Raw genomic sequence first — 5,132 nt, 5'->3', positions numbered from 1 at the left:
TTTTGACGTAACTTAGGATTTAATTTTCAGCCGCTTTCCTCTTTTGTCTGTTCGTCCCACTCCACAATCCCTGTTTAGGCCTTTTTTCTAGATGGAAACAGTTAAGGGCCGGCTGTGGCCGTTTGGTTTTAATTGGAAACTGTCTCTTTAAATTTCCAGGAGATCTGTGCGCATGCATAGTAGAACCCTCCTAGGGTGGGGCTGGGGTGCCCACTAGCTCAGGCACCACTATAGTCACCAGAATGGAGGTGAGCAGTCAGCAAGGGACCAATGAACAGATACCACAAGAAAAGAATGTCCACACCTTTATCTCAGCGGTTCTGCCTGGCGTCTGTGGCCGCTCTGATCCTTCCCCCGCTTAGTCTCACCCAAGATGGCAGCTCCTGGAGCAGCCGAGCATCCCAGACTAGAAAGCAATAGATTTCTTGCTTCTGTCACCAATTCCCCCAGCTATGAGCCTTCTAACCTTCTAAATATTCCTTTATATGTGGTTCAGAGTTCTGGAACCATCCCCTGAGCCTGCTTGGGTGGGTATTCTGTGTTGTTGTTGGCGGAGCTCTTTACTACATGTCCACCTGATATGCCATCTTGTTTGTTCATCTCCTATGTCTTTTTAAGTAGAATTTGTATGCAAGTCAGAACAGTTACGTATGGCTTGTATCAGCGTCCATCAAGTGTTTGTCCTGGTATAAGAACATAGTATATATAATGTGCCTTTGTATGCAACAAAAAACAGATGCATAGAAAGAAACACTTGTAGCTATATCAGAACATCTCCAACATAATAATATAGTAAATAATGTTTTGCTGCTCATCGCAAAGTGGCACCTAATAATACAAACCATTGTATGAACCATGAAGTTTTAATATAATAAGCTTTCTGTGAGTTGGTTCATAACTCAGGACTATACATGTCAGAAGTTTGTAACTGGGGACTGCCTGAAAGTCTATGCTCCTCTGTCTAGTTCTCTGCACTTATTCTAGAAGTTATAATTTCTGTTTGTGGAGCAGAGCAAGGCTGAGGAAGGTTATCTCCACAAACTGTGCACAAAGGTCCCTCACCTTTGGTTGTCCTTACCCTTGGGTGACTTGAGGAACCTGTCAGTTTCCTGGTATGGCCCATGTAGTGAACTGTTGCCTATGCAGGCAGGTCATTCAAGTCTTAGGGAAAATAGTTGTTTATATTTAATTTTATCTCATCCTCTTAGAATTTTCATTGTTTATGTATGCCATTTTCATTGTTTATTCATGATATGTATGATGTACTAGCAGTTCATATATATTCTAAGTAATTACAGGTATTCCTGTTTTATGTGTTTTATACAAATTAAAGGTTTGTGGCGGCCCTGTACTGAGCAATTCTGTGGGTACCATTTTTCCAACAACCATGTGTTCACTTCGTGTACTGTGCCACATCTTGGTAATTCTCACTGTATTTCAAACTTTTCCATAATGTTGTTGGGCATTGAATAGACTACAGTATAGTATAAACATAAATTTTATATGCACCGTTGTTTAGAAGGAGCGGCTGGTAGGTTTGAACCATTGATCTTGTGGTTATCTGTCTAGTGCTTATCCTACAGTGCCACACCAGGACTAGGAAACCAGAAAAATACACGTGGCTTGCTTTATTGTGATATTTGCTTTATTGCAGTGATCTGGACATGAACCCACATAATCTCCAAAGTATGCTTATAAAAATCTATTGAGTTGAAGCACAAATATTTTTTTATTGGTGAACTATGATTTTAAATGTTTGGAGGTCAGTGCTATAGGGAAATAGACTCCAACTCTGGGACTTGAACCAGTTTAATCTCCTGGTGAGTTAAAACTAAATTTGGATTTCTTTGGCTCTCCTACGTAGCCACACTCCAAGGTTGTGATCTAGGAATGTGTGTGTGTTTTTTTAACAAGTTTGGGAACCTCTGTATTAGGGTTGTTATTCTTGTTTTTGGTTGCAATTCAATCAGAGTTTCTGAGGCTATAAATCTTTCCGGGAGCAGAATGCCTCATCTTTCTCCTATGGAATGACTGGTAGATTCGAACTGCTGACTTTGTGGTTAGCAGCCCAGTTTGCAATCCACTACATTATGAGGGCGTCTTAAAATCTGCCTTACTAATTTGTAATTGCCTGACAAATGTTGGTGTCAGTTGTTTAGCTAGGCCTTTAGAAACAGTACAGCAAGTCCTCTAGTGTGTGGAAGACAGTTTATGAGTGTTTTTTGCTTCTGATAAAAGGCCAGCTATAAGAAGAGGACCACTGCCAGACTCTTTACCACTCTTTCCAAACAATAGTGCTGGATGCAGAGAAATGTTCTGTAAAGATACGAGTATTGGTTGAATTAATTAAAATTAATCCCTTTTTCTCCTGTGCTTGGTTAAACATCACCCCTTCCTCCAAAACAAACCAACAAAACAATTGGTTTCATCTGTGCTATTAATTTGAATCGATTAAAAGTCTTTAGTTATTGTACTGTGCGGATTGCGATTTTTAATGTCCAAACATTATGTAAATTCTCATATTTTTATTATATTTTTATACCATCAAAGAAAGCAGTAGAAATTAGATGGTGACAGAAATCTACATTTATTTCAGTTCTCATTTCATGTCCCTGTATCTTTAAAGAAAGGGCTAAGCTACGTCTTGGTCCTTCTCCAGATCCAAGAGGAAATGGATTGTAGCAGTTGTGCCTTTGTAGAGCAGATGTTTTGGTTGGAAAGGCTATCAACCATCTGACTCATAATAAATCCTCAATTCCAGTAAATTCCCAGTTTTCAGTTACAGTAGGTAGGATGCAGGAAAACAATGTCTTTCACTTTGGGATCTTTGAACTTGTCTCACATATTACCACTTCTCTCCGTGCATTACGGTTTGAAAGGGTAAAATACTATGAAAGGTTAGAGTAATTCCAGGAATAGACGCAGCCAGTTTGTGTTTTTGAGAGAGGCCTTTAGAGGTAAACCAAAGCCACTGTCCTCCTTTGACAAAGTACTAATGACAAGAAACAAAATTGCATTGAGTTTTCTTATAAGTTCCTGTGTTAGAAACATTTCTAAGTTACATGAATTAAATTTGAATAACATGTAAACAACCTTAGTGTTTTGTTTTGTGGGAGAGGTAAATTTGAAAGTAATTTATGGTTCCTTGTGTGATATATTTCATTTTTAAATATTTGTTTTATGGAAAAATGTACTCAATACATATTGTTGTTGTTAAGTGCCATGGAGTCGGTTCCGACTCATGGCGACCCTGTGCAGGGTTTCCGAGGCTGTAAATCTTTATGGGAGCAGAAAGCTTCCTCTTTCTCCTGCAGAACAGCTGGTAGTTTCAAACTGCTGACCTTGCGGTTCGCAGCCCGATTCATAACCACTATGCTACCAGAGCATATAAGCTTCTCAAAATTTTAATGAGGTCTTGTATTCAGTATTCCAAGTGGATAAATCACTTACAGAAGTGATATTATTAAACCATGTCATATTTTGTACTATAAGCTTGTTTGAGAGAGTTTATTATTGACTTAGTCAAGTGGTAATTTTTTGCATAGCCAAGTCAGAATAGGGTTGTGTTTTGATTTGTCACTCACTCCCAAATTTTAGCGTAGTGGGTTACGAGTTGGACTGCTAACCATAAGGTTAGCAGTTCAAATCTACCATCTACTACATGGGAGAAACATGAGGCTTTCTGTTCCTCTAAAGATTTACAGCCTTTTTGTGATACTGCAGGATAATGCACTGGACCACAAGGTCAGTTTGAACCACAAAGTCAGGGGTTCAAACCCACCAGCCACTCCTCAGAAACCCTAGATAGGGTCACTGTGAGTAGGAATTGACTTGACGATACCTAAAAAAAACAACATGAGTCGGAACCAACCCAACAGCACATAACTACTACCGCTCCCACCCAAATTTTTCATCTTCTGCAATTCTATGTGAAGAGAATTGTTTCATATTCTCCTCCCTCTGTTTTTACCCAGCAGTCAGTTTCCTGTTCTAACTATCATTAAAGTGAGAGGAGGATCATAATCCTCACCCCAGAGATAACTGAAGAATTCAAGTTCACATGACTGTGACTTCAGTGCCATTTCTTAGACAGGTACTTTACTGTGGTTTCTAAGAGCTTCTTAGATGACTTCTTCCACCAAGTGAAATATTAAATGTTTGGGAGCAAGCAGTTTACTTCCACTCCAGAATGCCTTAACATTTCTTGGGTTTGTCATTGATTATTCTTAATCCAACATCAATCTGTCCATGAGTTGCTTATTGAGACTACTGTAGCATTATTCTCCTGTGCCATTTTTTTCTTTCCATTCATTTCCACTTCATCATAAATTCAGTAAACTCATTGGATACAACAATTTAGGGCACATTTATAAATCTTCAGAATTACTGTAGCATCTTGGATTGAGGGGAAAGGTAGAATAAATAGTATACCTGAATTCACCCGTTGAAGAAATGTAGTCATGGTGAGAGGTGCTCTGGTTGCAGAATGAAAGAGAAATAGAGAGAGAGAGACAGACAGACAGAGAGAGACAGAGAGAGAGAGAGAGAGAGAGAAAGAGAGAGTGAAAGAGAGAGAAGGCACAGATAGTTCTCCAAGAACTTGTCTCATTCATATTTATTTTTCTTACAATGAGCAGTATGATGCCTTGCACTTAGGGAGCTTCTAGATTATGGTGGAACCACATGGGTTTGGAGTTCAGGTGTTGCACTTTGGGATAAGCACTGGATAGCCAACCACAAGATCGGCAGTTCAAACTCATCAGTTGCTCCTTGGAAACCCTATAGAGGGTCATTATGAGTCAGAACCAACTCAGTAGCATTTAGCAACAACATCAATATGAGTTAAAATTCTGAGTTTGCTTCCAGGTGCTCCATTTACTAACTGAATTACTCTGGTTGTTTTGCTTAATCTTTTGAGAATTTAAAAAAATCAACAAACTAGAAATAGTGACAATAAATTCCTCAAAGGGTTTTTGGTGACATAAGATAAAGTGTGATATGGATCAGCCAGTCAAAAATAAGCTTACTTAAGAAGTTTTTTGTAGGAAGCATTGCTAATCTAGATTTGACTACTTTGGGTATCAAATTTTCACCCCATTAGTAAGGTGTACCATAGTCCACAAGCTGACATC

General features: G+C 38.9%; 1 protein-coding gene across 2 annotated transcripts in view; it reads left to right on the top strand.

Moving 5' to 3' along the window:
* The window catches only part of BRE (brain and reproductive organ-expressed (TNFRSF1A modulator)), a 746,464-nt gene that overhangs the window by 384,914 nt on the left and 356,418 nt on the right, over positions 1 to 5,132 (top strand). The window lies entirely within an intron of this gene.

The sequence above is a fragment of the Chrysochloris asiatica genome, unplaced genomic scaffold (assembly GCF_000296735.1).
Source record: "Chrysochloris asiatica unplaced genomic scaffold, ChrAsi1.0 scaffold00016, whole genome shotgun sequence".
NCBI lineage: Eukaryota > Metazoa > Chordata > Mammalia > Afrosoricida > Chrysochloridae > Chrysochloris > Chrysochloris asiatica.
Note: the sequence above shows the minus strand (reverse complement) of the source record. Positions and strands in the feature narration are given on the sequence as shown.